We start from the raw sequence: 17,983 nt of genomic DNA, 5'->3' as shown, positions 1-17,983 counted from the left end.
CTAAACCAATTTTGGAAGTACTGCATACACTAGGTGATCTGAGACTCGTTCCTGAACCTCCAGCAGGCCACAGGTACTCTGCTGTGGATCCCTGCTGATGTGCCACTAGTCTCTGAGGTATCAGGCATGTCTGCATGATTGTGGTAATAAAAAACCAATAAGGTCTCTCTCACATTTTCTACCAAATACTGTAGCTGATTTCTTCCACGTTTCTCATGTAATGATAGATTAGAAGTCAATACCAAGAAATGAACAATTCATGCTAAGTTGTATTATTAGCCTTCCTCCAAAAACTTGTTGTTTATACCTAATCTTGTACTTCGGATGCAAAATTTCTTACAGGCACAAACATTCTTAGCAGTTTTAAATATGTCAGCATAACCTCCCATATAAATCTGCACAAATGATAATTGTGGAAATAAAGAAATAATCTGCTGTCTCAAAGTATTGCAGTGTTTTAATTAGTTTAATGGGCTTTGCTTCGACCATAGCCAGGAAAACAACGCTGGCGATAGAATTCTGACCTCGGTAGAATCAAACAAGGGCTTTTGGCTCTGACTTCTGTGGAGACAGAATTTCACCATTCATTGCACTTATTGAATTTCAAATCTGTATTTGTAATTGAAATTTATGTCACTATCTTAAGCTATTATGTGTCCAGCAGCAGAATGGATGTTTTAGATTACAGAGTTGAGGCTGACCACATGTGCAGTTGCTTTCGCATGGTACATATGACAAAACACAAACAACTCCAGTCATGCCTCAGAAATACCCAGGGAAATTTCATGAAACCATGGGGAAAAAAATGAGCCTCTGGGTACACACAGATTTTATTTTCACACTTGATCTTATTTATTTTCAGACCGAAGATGAATAACCTGGAAGCTAAGGCCCTCTACTACAGCTCTCAGATGGCCTACCGAGTGCAAAGTATTTTGGACTGCAGCTAAGACTGCAGGAAATACAGTAAGAAAGTGGAGCATAAAATCCTACATATGTTAGATTAGAATTTTATAATCCGTAATGGATAAATCATCAGCAGTCTAGACAGAAATACCAGAAAACCCCTATTCAGCTGACAGTCATGCAGTGCTTGCTCCGTTTACGATTCCCAGAGGCTACAGATTTTTCGAAAACAAATAAAGTACTCTAAATTATTTACAAATAATATGTTTGCCACAGAGCTATTATGTAACTGAGTGTGAGAAGATAGACGATAATAAATTAAATAGTTCACTAAAATAGAATTGGCACATTGATGCATTTCAACAAAAAAATACTGAACATAAAACACTCTTATTAAAAGGAAATTAAAAAAGTAAAATTATTTCAAGGAAATACTTTATTTTAAACAACCCACAAGCTAATTGTTCAGACTAAGCATAAACTAATACAGAGTTCTAAACCTTCCCTCCAAGAAAGTCGGCATGGCAGAAGAGAGGAGCCTCAGAAAACAAAAAGACAAAGAAAAGTTATCTGCAAGGAAACAGCAATACACTGTCTAAAAACAAATCAAGGAAGTCCTGACAAAGGTCTCTACAAAGGGTACGGGGAAGATGAGGAGGGGACAATAAGGAACAAATTGACTGTTAATAAAATGATAAGGAATCAACTTTAAAATCAACCAAATATCTACTTCTTCAAGAAATGCCCAGTTGTGGAACGTTGTGCTGTAAGATGCTGTGGGTCAAGAGCTATTAATAACTTCAAACCAAGATTAAACAAATGTCCATTACAGGCAGTGATACCAACGTGATAGGAATTTGGGTTTATTGCTGGTGTGAGAAAGATCACCCCATGCCTAGCCAATTTATTTACAAGTGTATATATATAAGTATATAAGTACCTCCTGCTGGGCACTCTCAAAGATCAGTGATAGGATCTGGTAGTTCTGTAAGAATCAGGTGTTAAAGCACTATGACAACTCTAGCAAGCACTGCTAGCACAGAGGTTTATTAGCTTACGGTAAAACATCCATTATGGGAGAATTAAGACAAAGTCAAGTTCCACATGTGAATGAGAGCACTCCACCTCCCACGTGGTGTCTGAGCAGCACAGGGAACACAGGAGCCTGACCTCACTCCGCCTTTGGCAGCGCTCCCAACCCCGTGCAGCCAGACCTCACCCTGCTGTCCCTGCTCACAGCGTCCTTCGTGGCGGGAACACCTCAACCCCCAGCCTACAGAAGGCACTGCTGCTAAGCAGTCATTAGGATTCAAAGTTTAAGGAAAATGATAAAAGTGAAAGGAAAGATTGCCTTTACTGATTAAAACATAACTCTCAGGGAAAAAAAATCTGTAAAATCCAAACTTTGTATCACATCTATTGCAGACTGGTTTGGGACAGAATACGTCATTTGTTCCTTAGCTTTGCAATTAATAAAACAGAAATACTAATGCAAGTGATATAAACTGTTTGTGTTTAAAACAAGAAATGTCATGGTAAAAAAAAAAAAAAAAAAAAAAAAAGCACAACTCAGGTTTACACAGATACATACACAGCCCTCCAGCTGCACTAGGAATAACAACCGTTATAGGTAAAGTAACATTCTGCCTTTGTTTTACTTGAAATAAAAGACTCAATTCTACACTGAACATATTTTGACTGATAAAAGTACCAACAAAGTAGTATTTGGAAATGTTTTTAAGCAGAACGATGTAGTTCTTAAAAAGTCCAAATAGCTTCGCTATGTTTGGCTAAAAGTATGAACTACATTCAGGATGAATTAATCAATATTTTGTTTTCAGGGGAAAATTGTATTTCCTGCGAACAGAATATTCATCCAAAACACCAGGAGCAGCAAGTGCTGCCCTACTGCACAGGGACATTGCGAGACACAGCTCAGCAATACTTGTAAGAGGCACGGGATTTCTAAATGGCTGTAAGAGTAAAATTACGCCTGAATATTGTGAGCCAACTATTCTTTCCAAAGCAAATGGAGATTAAAATATTCGATCGAGTTTGTACAAGGAACAGCCTGAACTTTGCCAGCTCAGAGCGGGCTGTACTCATTAATGCAGGAATGCCTTCAGGCTGCTTTGTGTGGAAGGTAGAACTCAGAACTGGATTTCTCCGGAGTTCTGATGGACAAGCGGAAAGTCACTCCCCTGCCCCTGACACAAACAGTGAAAAGAAGAAAAAAAAGTAAGAGAAAAAGAACAAAAACATCCAATCTCTCTCCTGCTCTCATAAGGACAGCACTCTTCTGCAAGAAAACAAATCCTATTTCTCCGAGACAGGAAGAAGGGAATGGGGAAGGGTTTAAAGGGACAGCGTAGGGAATGAGATCTCATGTGGCATACAGAGAAGCAGGCTAAGAATTCCCACCGGAGGAAGGCATTCAGCCACTCAGTAGTTCAGAGGGTATCGCTTTGTTTCCTTTTCCACTGCATAGTTCTTCTATATCTATTAATTACTTAAGCTAGGCAAAACATTAACTTTAAACAGTAGCTTCTGCGGTCATTACAGTCAAGATTACTGAAGGATGACTCTGCAAGATAACTACAAATGACTATGAACAAACGTTTGAGACGTGACTGGCTCTTCCTAGGCTGACCTGCGTCAAGAGCCCAAGTAAGGCTTAATTTTGGCAGTTAAATCCTGGAGATATGTCATTCCTCAAGTTCTTAATGAGAACATTTTGCCTATTTGCTGGCAAGGAAAAAAATAAGAACATGCTGTTCACATAGGAAGAAGAGCAGGCTGATCAGTTACAGGAAGCACTACTGAACTGAAATGGAATTCGCTTATTTTCCGGCAGGGTTTTGCTGCAATATAAATACATTTCATTAATGCACAGTTGCTGAAGAGAAAGTGATACTACACAGACTTCAAAATAAAAAAGTAAGTCTCCATGTGTTTCATGACACTATCGCTCACTCAGACATATTCAGCTTACGAAAGAGGCTCAGAACTGACACTGAGGAAATCGGAAGCAAGGCAAGGACAGCAAAACCTGCAACACTGCAGTTCTCTTGACACAAATACGTGAGCATTAGTATTTGCCCCAACCCTGCTGTCTTGCCCTTCTAAACAGGAAGAAAAGCCACTGGCAACGCACTGTTCAACACAGTGCTCACATCTATCGCCTTCACTATAGTAAAGAAACCTAACGGTTCTCTCTCTGTACCACACATATTAGACTGATCTAGCCTGCTTCCAGCTAATGTACAAAAGATGCTTCAAACCTGAGTGTGCTCTAACTACAGCTTAATGAAACAAACCTCATGCTATAATATGTGCCTTGCACATTACAGATCATCACACCATATAGTATTTTCTCTCAGCAGTTTTTAGAGGCTTGAACAGTTTAAAAAAATTTCTCTGTTTTCCAATCAAAACTTATTCATAGCCAATTTATGTTAATTTCCAACCACACAAGCCTCCTTTCTTTCCACATTTACTTCAACTGTCCAAAGACAGTAAGGTCTCTTAGGCTTCATATGACTGAACAAAGCAATAGTAGTGCTTTAAGTCTATCATCCACTCCTCTCTTTTAATAGGGCTTTTTATTTCCTTGCAACTCTCCTAACTCCTACGTTCCACCAGTCACACGCACAGTGAATGGCATCAGTACTTCCTTATCCGTACAAGACAAACACAGCTGAATTTACCCATGACTGAGTCCACCTTTTCCACAGCAACACCAAACGGGCACCTCACAGCCACCCTCTCATCGCTTTCAGTGCTTTCAAATTCCCTCATTTTCCATCTGACAAGCTCTAAGCTTATATTAGAGTGCCTTTGCTATTAGTTCCAAAGCACATGACTGTGTACTTGGTACTATTTTATCCTATTTTGTTTCTCTACACCTCAAGGTCATCCAGTTATTCCAGTAGCACACCGCCCTTCAGGGAATGTTTCCCAAGTTTTGATTTCAATAATTACATTAGCAACTTCTATTTTTTTTGGCAAGACCACTAATGAAAATATGAAACATCATCAGCTTCAACATCAGTCTTTGGACAGAGCTCTAACAACTCCCCTCTGTCATTCAGTCTAACCCCTTACTTCAAAGGCATTTTGTTGCCCATCTGACAATTCATTTACTAACTCCCTCTTCTTCAGTTTAACAATTTCATTCACCTAGAAGAGCTCTATTACAGTATTACAGGAAGAAAGCAGGCAAATCTGGTGTGATCCACCTAAACAGAAAAGATGTTTTAACCTATTTACTTCCGTTCTCTCTCTTTTTTTTTTCCTCACTCCTTAAAGATTTGCTTAAAAAAAAAAAAAAATCAAAGTAAAAATCGGTATTGGCTGAAACTCAAAGCATCTGTCCTTTATAAAAAACCAATCTGACTTACAGTCCACGTCCTGTCCATGCAATGTCCATGTTACAGATAATTATTCAGGGTTAAGATGATCATTTCAGCACCGGGCCTCACCAAGGAAATCATTCCTTTTGGCCCCAGGACCTGCAAGTTCCTACTCTTTCTCTGCTTCTCCAGAACAGAGCAGTAACATGCTAGCTCTGGGATGAGAACTAAGTATGGATGTCTCAGCACTGTAACATTTACAAACACATCATTTCCAAATACCTGGCTGTAAATTGTGTTCACTTTTTCACAGAGAATAAAATCATTTTTATATATATGTATATATATATATATCTTTTATATATATAATCTTGTATATATATCACTTTTTTTTAATTTCTTACCAACATTTTTGCATTCTGTTCTCTTAGGTACTGCACTTATTTTAACTCTAGTGAGAAAATATGCTTTGTAATGTTAACCACAACCACCATATTACTCAATTTTGTATTTATTAAATATTGTGTTTTTTTTTTAACTTAATTTATGTTGGTTTTCACCCAGAAAGCTCAAGTTTGCCAGAGAGATGGTCTATGTGAATCCAAGGAATGAGACATTCAAGAGAACATCTCTCTCATTCTGTCCTTTTCCTGTTACAGACGCATCCACTCTCATTGGCTTATACCCTAGGAGAAAACAATGAACCAGACATGCAAACTTAAAAGGATTGTGCAAGACTCATGTGAGACAAAGACTGTCATTAAAACTTTGTTTGCTACAGCAGTCAGATGAGGACACAACTTCATAAAAAGGGCCTGATATGTACATCACGCATACAAGGTTCTCATACTGTTGCTGTTCAAGGATTTTAAACGTAACAGCTTAAAATAGGAGAGGATTTTCATTGCACTGTCATTCCAAAAAGGTAGATTATCGGACTGGAAACTGGATTATCCAAGCAAAAAATTACTCATTTGCAAGATTTATGCAATCTCCGCTCTTTCCCTCAATCCTGAAGAATGAACATAATTGTGCACACACAGATCTTGTTTCACGCCTATCACCATCAATAGGTCTGGAGGAGAATGGAAACCAACGTTTTCTCACTCTCAGTGTGAAACTCTGCATGACTGCAGAGTGAAATTGCTTCCATCAGCTTATTGAACATTTTAGCACTTGAAAAACTACTGGGAATGGTCAGGATAACATACAGTGTGTAAGAGCAAAATACATTCTGTTTGCTCCTGCATCTAAAGGAAGAGAACTTAAAAGTTAGTGTGTTTATGCCCTATGAAGGTGTGTCTACTGTTAGTTCACGAAGTGGTCAAGTCATTCATGTCTTCTAACGTCCTAATATTTTCTACCCTTCTTGTTACTGCTGATATTAACCCCTGTCTCATTATTCTTTTGCATTTTTACTTTTGTCATCACTATTTCATATTTTCCTCTGTTAGTCTTTTTCTTCAATTATACTTCTGCTCACTGTGTCCTTAATTCTGTAGGTTTTGCCCTTAGTGCTTTCTCCTGTATGTGTGGAGCAGGGCTGCAGCACGTCCATAAGCAGAAATACATAAGGCTAGTAAAATGCTTTTTAAAAATAGCATTCCAGAGAGGCCAAAAAAAGGAGTGGGAAACCAGCTGACTGAGCATCACCTGTCTGCCTGAGAGAGTCTTTAAAGAAATGCTCCACTGGCCCATCTGGAAGAAGAAAATGAATGTGAATGTGTGTATAAATTTTAGCCCCTATACAGGCTGTGGGAACAAGAAGAGAGCACTCAGATCACTACATTTCATGTGACTGCTTGCTACAAGCTACTTAAAGGAAAACTTTGCTAGAGTGTGTTTAAAAGAAAAGGTTGTGGGTACATGTGTTCATGGTTAGGGAAACACAAGGAATACGCCTAGGTAAAGTGACCCACAAAAGAACGTGCGCTTACTTAACTTCCTGAAAGCTTAAGAGAGATTTTTTACTTGCTCTACTTCTGTGTTTGATCTTTTTGTCATAATACAGCTAAGCAAAACAAACAGGAGAACAGCTCTTGGACTAAAGTGTCAAGATGTCCTTTCAGCACCCCTAGAAATCACATGCATATATAATTATGATGATTTAAGTAACAAAAATGCTATTTTTTTCCTCTGGTTACTTTACTGCCTTATAGCTCTTCTTCCTACCAATCCATTTTTCTTATTGCAGTGAACTCTTGCAGTATTATAAAGTCTTAGAATATTTTTTTCTCATCCCTTGACAAAAAGTATAGACTTGATCTGATGATATCACAAAGGCTTAGAGAAAATAGAAAATGAGGCATTCATAAGTAGTCTAGCAATACAGCATCTTAAGATACCTTTATCTTAATCAAACATTACCACGCTTCTGCCTGTGCAGAATAGGGCACAGTTTCCTTGACCTCCTTCTTTCTGCAGGTTCCTCTAGAAGAATGATATTCTCCATTCTTCTTCTGAACAGTTGCACAGCCTCAGACAGTCTCTTTAAGTACTCGGTCATTACTTACAAAAACACAATGGCAGCTCCCAGCCATGGAATTAAATGTATTTTTACATTAAAGCGTCTTTGAATACTTGAGCACGTAAAATTCTTTGACAGTCTGGTTAAACAGTCTAGGCGATATAATGTGTAATGGTGAGTTACGTTGGTCCAGAAGAGCAATAGTAACAATAACAAATATATGAGCTACTCAATAAAATATACTTAACTCACTTTTTAAAAATAACAAATTCAGTCTTCTACTCCTTCAAGGAAAGTTAAAGCAGATATCATTTCTTTATAAATCATCTGAAGAGGATAGTAACTGGTTGAAAAGATCGTTGTAAAGACGTTCCAAGTGTTAAAGAAGAAATATAAAAGCAAATCGAGAACGAGTGTTCTGGAACAGCTACAGATCTGAAAATGTTCATAGAAACAATGCATATTCAAAATACATGACTCAAAAAAGTTATTTCAGATGAAGAAATCTGAATTTATTTACAGATCGGCCAGTGGCAACAGCACTATGAATCACAATGTAAAAACATAACACATGAATAAACCTTGCCACATGCAGCTGTGAAACACAGATTTCCATCTCATTCATCACTGAAAAAGAAGTACAGTGCCTGCAGTTTTAAGAAAAAGAAGGCAACCTTTGGATGCCTTCTAACTATACTAAGATTTTTCTTTCAAACTTCCCCTACGTATATTTTGTCCTGGACTGGAGATGCATATAGCCAAGCCCTTGGATGTACTGAAGGATCTGGACAGGTTCCATCTGTCACTGTCAACTGCATCCCCATAACCATCCACTCCACCACATCATTCTTCCTTCCTTTTGAAAATCTTAATGTTCGTCAGTCAGCCTGGAGCTAAATTGAATGGCTGGATTTCTAAGTAGAACACTGAATACCTTTTTTACTTTATTCTGGATCCCTTTCTTCTAAGCATAACACTCTTTTAACCCTCCAGTCAATTCTCTGGTTTTACAACCTATGTTGTTAATACTATCAAATTTTTACATAAACATCTGAACTAAAAACATGTAAACATTCTTCTGCATCCCTGCATCATGCATAGCACATATCCTGTACTACAAGAGGAAATAATTTGCCCTTGCAGCATTGTTTTGCATTTGCATCACTTACTCTAATTTTAAAATTCTTCTTTTAGTTCATTTAGGGCTTCCTGTGCCACACCTGTGTCATTATCCATCTGAACTGCATGGGAGACTCTCTTAAGATTCCCTGGTAGAAAATCTTAAAATATGCCATAATTAGAGCTCACAGACTACATTTCCTCTGGAAAAAAAAAAAAAAAAAAAAAAAAACCAGCATACGTCCAAAGGGATTTCTAAATAGATCAGCAAGGAAAAACAAATCTGTGCTGAGGAAAGGGCAAAGGCAAACAAGAAACTAGCATACAAGAGAAGCAAAAATATCAAAATGAGGTCATAATCACAGTGAAGTCATAATCCTACTTTGGGATTCACAGATGCTTCTGCATGATTGCCTTTGCAAAGAAGTAATGCAGGAATCAAAGACTAAATTGACACTAAGCAAAATGATATGCAGAAGGTTTTTTATAAATATACCAGAAGAAAATATTCTGACATGAAATTGGACTTTTTGGTGGTAAAGTTAACATGCTGAATTTAGCATGTCTTTACTTCAAAATTTATAGCGAAAACTAGGAATTCAAATACCTATCAGTAAGCAGCTAGTACAGTACTACATAAACTATAGAACACAGGGCCTGTGCCAAAATACTGGATGAACCTGAGGACAATAGGAGAATCAGATAATCTACTCCCTTCAAAAACCACAAAATTCAGTAAATGTATGTATTATTTTCTGTCAAAAATGTATACACTCTTAAACAGATACTTTTTACATGCCAATTACCATCCAAAACATCTGACAGTCACAAGAAAGAAGTTTATATTAATCTTGTATTAAAGCTCTTCCACTTGAGAATATGACTATTCAAATCACAGAAAAAGGTGGAGATAGGTATAAAAATATAATGTCCGGACAGTTTAACTGAACTTCTTTTCAGTGCATCATGGTTTTTTTGTTTTTTTTTTTTTTAAGTAAAATGTTGTCTGCTTGATCATAAAGGTTGGAGAGTGACACTGAGGAAATTGCCTTTGCCAGCAAGACTTTTACACAACCAGCAGAATGGAAGAGACATTAGCAAGATCAGGCTGATTAAAAGGTATTAAAACTGAATTTTGTGAACGTGGATAACAGTTTAACTAAAGTATGGTATCTCCGTAAGGCAGTGAGGTATCTGACACAGGACCTTGAGTCCCACACAGTATTTTAAGAGTGAAATGCTGCGATCTGGAGATCTAACAGTGAGGGCAGTAAACTTTACAAGGATTAAGTGGCAGAAGACTTCATAGTGAAAGTGACCACACATTCTGTCACATAAGCACTCTTCAAGCCTTGAAAAATCATAAAAAAAGGCAACTGGAAAAGTGGGAATGTAAGAAATTGTGTGCTAAAGACTGATCCTGGGCATGGCAATAGTTAAAGTATCATTATGAGTGGAGAAGTGAAATGCGTTAATGAAATCCACACACTTATCCAGGATAATGACGATAAGAGCAAACCACTAAAAGCACTCAAGCAACTAGAACTGCAAGTATTCACAAACAAGTAATCCCTTCTGAAAACAACAAACGGAAGCACCCCTCCCTCCCCAAAATAATACAGCAGATAAAATAATAGGAAAGCGACTTTGGGGCAATGACCTGAGGGCAGCTCTTTAGGCGATACAGCACAGCGTCCAAGACAGCAACGTGGCACTGAGACGCAACGCAGCTTTGGGATGTACGTGCTGGGCTCAGCCTGCACAGCCCTACGCCCGCATTACCTCACAGGCACCTTCAGCAGAGCCCACGTCTGCGGGCAGATATCCTGCAAGGAGCGCTGAGGAACAATTGCTGGAAAAGCAACCGCTGCCCCGTTCTTTTTAACAGGTTATTAACACGAAAAACCGGTAGTTTGGAACAGCCCCAACGCAGGCTTCCTGGCCTGCAACCCACAACTTCGAGAGCCGCTCCCCCACAGTTACCTGGGGCACGGCCGCGCTGCTTGCACACACGGGAAAACCGCACCCTTCGCACATAGGCCGAGAACGATACTAAGAGAGGGGATAAGGAAGGGGTGCCCCCCTCAGCTTGACACTGCCCCAGGGCCGCCCGGCAGCCTCAGCCCCATCTCAGCCCGCGGTAGCGCTCAGGGCCGGCGGCGCGCCCACCTCGCGCTAGCGGGCGGGAAGCAGGAAGCGCGAGGCTCGTCGCGCGACCCCACGAGGACGCCGCCGACGCGAAGGGTGCGGGCAGCACCGCGCCTACTGCGCACGCGCCCTGGGCGCGGCACGCCAACTGAGGCGTCGCGCCGGGCCCCGTCACCACCCGGCCTTTCTTCCGATCATCGCCGGGCGCCGCTCCCCTTCTCCCTCCTCCTTCTTCCTGGCGCCGGGCACGCGCGGCGAGATCCCGTCCGCCCCGGCCACGGCGCCGTTCCGCCACGCGTGCGCGCTGCCGAGCCGGGCGGAGGCGGCTCCCGAGGCGGGGTGGGCGCACGCGCACGCGCCGCCAAAGAAGGCGAGACGCGGGGAGACGGAGGAGGCGGCTGCAGCGAGGGGGGAGCAAAAGTTGCCGTGAGGGCGGGACCGCGGCTGGAGTCTCCGCCGGGAGGGGGCGAGAGAGGAGCCGCGAGCGGGCGTCGCCGGAGACGGGAGGTGAGGCGGAGTGCCCCGGCTGATCCGAACTGGGAATGGGGTATGAGGACCCTCCCCCGCCCCCAGCCGGGATGGGGCGGGATGTGTGGGGGCCGCTTCGCCTGAGGGCGGCCGCGGGTCTCGTCCCGCGCGGAGCGTTTGGGCAGAGGGTCGCCGCCGTCTCCTCGCGGCGCGGTGCCGCGGCTGAGCGCCTCCCGGGGCCGCCGTGGTGCCGCGCGGAGCGGACGGTGTTGTTCTCGCTCCGCGGGTTGTGTAAGTGGCGGTAGGCCGGCACGGCGGTACTCGGCTCTGAGGAGCGCGCGGACTGCGTGCGGGACGGGGCGAGTTCGGGGGTTGTCTCGCTGGGGGCCAGAAGTTAATGTTTAACGCGGTAGTCACATGCCCGTCAGCGAGCTCGGCTGGGGTGTTTTCGGAGTGTTTGGAACAGGAAATGCCAGTACAGGTAGCGTGGAGCTCGTTGAAATTTAATCAGTTCCCAGCGTTTGCAGTCGCCCGCGTAGTGCTCCGGGTGCAGGTGGGCGGGCGGCTGCGTGCAAACTGCTCAGCACCCGGCGCTCCGGCTGTGCCCTGCTTTGATTTTCAATGCAAATACGTTAAAAGACGCTTTCCAGGGGTAATTCGTCTCGTTTTCTCAGCGCGTTTTTTCCTCTTCCCAAAGTAAGTGTGGTTTTTACGTATCTCCTTTTAATCCTTTGTAGCGAACGTGTTTTGCCTTGAAGTTTTGGGATTATTTTAAGATTCGGTCCTGTGAATGGCGTTGTGCCTAACTGGTGATGTGCAGCCCCTTCTCCTGTTGTCCCTGTGCTGTCCTGTTGTGAAGTGATGACTTTGGCTATCAAAAAGCAAGAGTTTGTTGTAATCTGTATGCACATTAATCTAAATAAAGAACAATGATGTTTTCCTGCCTCAACACTGCCGCAATGTAAGATATAGTTACAGTTTGTCAGGATTTTTAATATCATTATTTCTGTAAAAAGTTCTTGCCCTGGACCAGTTGTTGACATGTTGACAGTAAAAACACCAAAAATGTACTTGATTTTTCTGTCTAAACTTGATAGTGCATAATTTTTTTCCAGTTATATAGGATACATGGTGTATGGCAGGCAGAATTGTTTGGTTGTGGGATCTGTGGGGCTCCAGGGCCAATGCTAATGCTGTCACATTTCAGTTACATTGCTTTTCAAGGTCTTGGTTGCAACACTTGTGTAGTTTTTCCTCAGCTATTGGTGCTAGATGCAGTAAAAACAGCTCTGTCACTTGAGAGGCATAGCATCAGAAGCAAAACCTGTTCAAAAACTTCTTCAAAAATGCTTTTTTGGCTTAAATGGAAACAAGCAGGATTTTGGCAAGGCACGGTGAAACACTGATGTGCTGAAGCTGCACCAAGGTTATGGACTTGGTTGGAGTTTGAGCTGTGTGTACTGAGGAAAGAAGGTTGTGGAAAGAAAACTTTGGGGGAAGAAATAAAAACTTGGTGTTTCTCACATCTGTTAATTATCAAACATTCCAGAGAACAAAACACTTCATAAATGACCGAGAAGATGGAGAAACAAAAATCTCTGTAGGTTGTTGTTGTTGTTTTTAATAATATGTCTCTGTGTTTGTGAGCTGTGAGTTAGGATGGTTGGGAATAGTACTCCTGAGATTTCATCACATTCAGATTGGTTTGAGATCTTGATAGGTCTGGTATTTAATGTATGCTGATACTTGAATTCAACAGGGAGAAATGCTATTATGAGAGAACTCAAAGATAACTTGCTGCTTTAGGGCATTTGGATTCCAAATTTTTTATAGCTGAGACACTCTGCTGCCTTCTCTGCCTCTTCTGTCCTACTTCTCCATCCAAATTCATTAGTGTGAGTTTCTATGCATGATGATTCACTGTAAATACTGGCTCGTGTCATGTCTTGGGAATTTGTCTTTAAGATCTTTACTCAGAGTTGCCATTGTGGCTATTTCTAAAGTTGATTCTTAGTTGCAACGGTTGAGAGACACTGCTATGTTGTTTTCTTTTACATGCAAACAGGAAAGTTTTCATTGGAACAGTTTAAAGAAAAAATTGTATGCTTTTACAGAAGCCATCTGTGATAGCATCTACGCTTTTGATTCTCCCATCCTGAAAGGATATGAATAAATATGACATCACTGAGCAGCGACTTAGCTTTTGAGGGACTCTTAAATGGATGTGCAAGAGAAAAGACAATAGAGATATTTAAAATAGAAGAAAAGTTTGGTTTTAAGGTCTTCAGACATTGGGTGGAAGTATTTTGAGAAGATTGAAATAACACTTTTGTCTCCTGAGACTTTGAGTCAGTTTTGAAAGGAAGAAAGAATGTGTCAGACCATTAGTACTGGCTGGTGTACTTGCCGTTACCCCATGAAATCAGGGCTAATTGTCACAGCTGGAGATGTACGTTAATTGGTTTCAGTAATGTTCTTGTTGCAAATCATGTCTTGCAAGTATGTGCTGTTATCAGTGAGAGGTTTTTTGCTCTGATGTTTCAAAGACTGAAAATATAAATTTTTATAAGCATGTAATTTGAGGGTTTTTGTAGACAAATGGAAACTGAGGACTACTAGGAGCATTAGATGTGTATTACAGCAAGTGAGATCTGTTGTCACATACAGTTCAATGCAGAAATAAAGATGGGGACAAATTACTACAGTGACCGAAACATTGAGTCAATTATTTTTATAGTGGCCTTTTCATGGTATAAATAAAGATTTTTGGTCTGTTGATGAAATTCGGCAATTTTAAATGACAAGCTTTAAACTGACAAAAACATTCAAATTTTCATGATCATAAGGTTTTGGATTTTTGCTGAATTTTGTCCTGATGGGGAGGTGGAAGTGTTAACAGTCCTAATAGCGTTAGCTCAGTGTTGAAGTCTAGCAGTTTTCTGTAGTACGTTTTCTTCTTCCAAATACATTTAGTCTCTATTCTTTCCAATGTATTTAAATTCCTAAGGTATAACAAATTATCAGTTAAGAAACTGATTCACCAGAGTCATCAAATCGCTGAGTAGGTTGCCAAGCTCAGCACAGAGGTGTGAGCTGCCAGCAGAAGCAAAGAACTGTATTGCTTAAAATTAACCTCGTTGTTGGGCACTGGAGCTGTTTGTCACTATTCATCTATGCAACACACTGGAACGCATTGCAAAATGAGACTGAGATGTAAGTGCTGATTCTTTAGCCAAATTTCAGACACGGTCAACAATTTCTGAGCCCACTGGCAGGTTTCTACCCAATCTAATGGAAGTTACAGAAGTCCGAACAATGATTGTGCATTTACAGAGTGCATGAAAACGGGCACCTGGCTGGAAAAGCGAGAGTTTGTAAGCAGCTGCAAGGAGCAGAGTTGGTATGTACCCCAGCTAGGACTTGGAGGACTCGGTAACCCATGAGACGTAAGTTGTGTAAGGAGTCGAGCACTTGTAGTTCCAGTGCCCATAGAACCAAATGTTTATCTCCCCAGTTTTAACTGAATGCACTCCAAAGGTGTCTAAACTCAAATGTGCTTATAGAAAGTAGGTGATGTAAAGTAGTAACTATGCCATTTTCTGCGCTATTTTAGCAGTGTTAGTTTTATATTGAAAAGACTGTGCAAGCCCAGGGTATTTGTATGAAATTGGTGAAAATGTGCGTTTTTGCAGATTAGTGCATTTCTTGTTCTGGAAGCCATAAAGATAAGTGTCAGAAATGTATTTTGTCCTGTATGTCTGCACAGCTAATGGTAGCCTGATGCTCGATGGGGAATGGTGATGACTGAGAAACAGTTGCTAAAACTGATCAAGGTGGAAGAACTTAGGCTGATAAATAGCTGTTGCTTTAAAAGTTCATGATTTTTTTTTTTCCTTTGGTCAAGAGTTGCCATCCAAAATTTGTCCCTTGTCTGAAAGGCAAGAATATTTCTTTGATTCTCAGATTATAAAAATCTTCCATAGCATGTTAATTAACTTCATATAAAACATCTGCTTTGCTGAAAGGCTGGAGTTCTTGAAGACTCTGTACAGTTTGGATGAATTATGATCAATCCTCAGTCACCCACACCTTTGTCAAGCCAAGAACTTATTAACCACTGAAATTTAAAAGTCCTTTATAAATGCTTCAGTGCAACAATGGCTTACTATGGATATGAAGGAAGAGTATTCAGCTCCTAATTATAGTCCTGGAGAAGACTGAATTTAGGTCATGTGAGTCAGTGGTCTTGAGTTGATTAGCAGCACTGCTTCTCAGGTGTTTGGAATGGCCTCCATTGAGGGTAGGGAATAATATGCTTAGTGGATGGTTCAAATCAGGCAAAGTTTGCTATGACTGAAAAGCATATCTGTGCCAGCGTCTTCCACAATAGCTGTCTTTGATCTTGGCTTTTTTTTTCTCAGAAAAGCAAATCAAAAAAACTTGAATGCGTGATCTAAATTTCTCAACATGATGGTACTATAAACTTTCCTCTCCTTAGGGAGAGGCGTGGGCTGCAAAAGTAAATGCGTGACAAATGTTAGTCATATTGCTCATAGGACTGTTGGAAGGCTCTTCTACAATGCCCCTCTTGCTAGTGAATGAGAAGTGATGCAACATAATGTTTGATATAGGTTATTAGTGGAGAAGGGAAGATCAGTGGGATTTCCCACCCCAAGGTAGGACTAAACAATGTGATGTCTGGAGAAGTGTGTTGAGTAGAATTATTAGTCAGTTATTTTCTGTTCCTGGGTTCAAGTCTGACCCTTCTGGAGGAGAAAGATGGTAGTTAATAAAACAAAGGGACTACAGTGCCAGTTTTGTATAATTCCAAGCTTAGTATAGTTGCAAATAGCTTTTAAGTGGAGGAGCTATCTGCTATGTCCTTTTTAGTTTAGTTTTTTAAAAGGATTGTTGCATATTTGAGTTGTTTGGGGTGGGTTATTTAGTTTGACATATGTGGTAAAGAATGCAGTTACAGAGAGTAATTTTAGAAGATTGTGTAAGGATACCTTATAAGTAGTCACTCCTGATTTCCCCAGTGTTGCATTTAAATTTTTCTGGAAAGGTATACAGATGTTGTGGGGTTGTTGAAAGAGGTTATATGGCTGTAATACAACAGTATTCTAGAAAATGAGTGGAAAATGGTGCTATAAATGCATTCTGCAATATATTGTTTTACTTATAAGCTATTTGTGTGTCTTCCTGGTGATAATTGAAAAACTTTGTATTCACTGCTTTGTGGATGTGAAATTAAACAGCATGAACCTTCATGTAATGTGATGCTGACATAGAGCTAATTGAGAACCATTTCCCTGAAATTCTCACAGGGAGCCATAAATTTTTGAAACCCACCCCAATGGCCCAATGCTTTGTGCATGGAAGTTACACGTTATTGTACCAGTGAAATGGAAAACAAAGTGACTTTACAGAAGCTGTTAGTGAATAAACAATTATTGTCTTAAATTGTTTTGATAGAGTTCTATTCACAAATAAAATGTATTAGCAGTTAAAATATGCGGGCTAGATGGATTCTGAATTATCCTGTTCTATTCCCTTGGCCCCATATCCACGTGTAAGTCTTTTGCTCTAAAATATGGGGAAGTGGTACTTGGAAGTATGGTAAGAAAGCAACATAAAAATTAATGGGATCTTTTCAACCTCTATCACCAATATAAGACCCAAGGTCTAAAATGAAATCTTAGAGATAGTATTTCCCTAATTACTTCATTATTTTTGTCTGTAAGCTACTGTGCAGAAGATCCTTATCTCTCTTCTGCATTTAAAAAGAAGAGCATCTTCTCTAAGTCTTTTTCTCTGGATATATTTAAGACATATCTGGATGCCTACCTGTGCAACATGCTGTAGGGAACCTGCTTTAGCAGGGCAGTTGGATTTGATGATCTGTGGAGACCTCTTCTGACCCCTAAAATTCTGTGAATCTGTGAAACAAATGTGTCTTTAATGACATGCCCAAGTCATGTTAAGTTTCACTTCTCTTCAAATGATAAAGTAAGTCATGGAACAAGCTCTCTTTTTTTTTTTTTTCTTTTTTCTGCAGATGAATTATGGAGTTCTTCTCTATCCTTGCATTTCTTTATATAACTATCTGTAGTCCAACTTCACAAGCCCCTCCAGTGCGTTTGTAGTTGAATATTGTAAGGTCTGTTTTCAAGCGAAATTTAGATATTAGAAACACTTATTTTGCCTGCAACTTTTCAATCCTAATGTTGATGTACAGCCTACTTTAGTTTCCATTTCTTTCCCCTATTGTTCCATTGCTGTAGGCTGAGCAGTACTGACCTTGAACTGCAATCAACAGGGAACAGGAAAGCTGAATCACCTGTGCTGATGGATTCCCTCTGTTGGAGCAGTTTTGGAGATGTTAATATATAAGAAGTAGGGTAGTTTGTGGGTCAGACCCATACTGATTGTGTTTTCAAAGGTGGTAATGCAGTGAGAGATATTTTGGATATGCTTTGGAGCATGAATACTCCACTGCTTTAATTCTCCACAGACCATTCGG

General features: G+C 40.4%; 1 protein-coding gene across 5 annotated transcripts in view; it reads left to right on the top strand.

Moving 5' to 3' along the window:
- The first annotated feature begins 11,322 nt into the window (after positions 1 to 11,322).
- USP53 (ubiquitin specific peptidase 53) overlaps positions 11,323 to 17,983 on the top strand; it is a 37,393-nt gene continuing 30,732 nt past the window's right edge. For 2 of the 5 annotated variants that reach the window (XM_085222831.1, XM_085222826.1), the window contains exon 1: positions 11,323 to 11,499. The gene's annotated coding sequence lies outside the window, so the exon portion shown is untranslated. Of the gene's footprint in view, positions 11,540 to 11,591; positions 11,752 to 12,136; positions 12,157 to 17,983 lie in introns of those variants that run through there. The other 3 variants (XM_085222827.1, XM_085222828.1, XM_085222829.1) reach the window with 3 other exon arrangements.

This window comes from Meleagris gallopavo, chromosome 4 (genome assembly GCF_905368555.1).
Source record: "Meleagris gallopavo chromosome 4, MGAL_WU_HG_1.1, whole genome shotgun sequence".
Taxonomy (NCBI): Eukaryota; Metazoa; Chordata; class Aves; order Galliformes; family Phasianidae; genus Meleagris; species Meleagris gallopavo.
The sequence above is the reverse complement of the archived record's forward strand: the minus strand, read 5'-3'. Positions and strand labels throughout refer to the sequence as shown.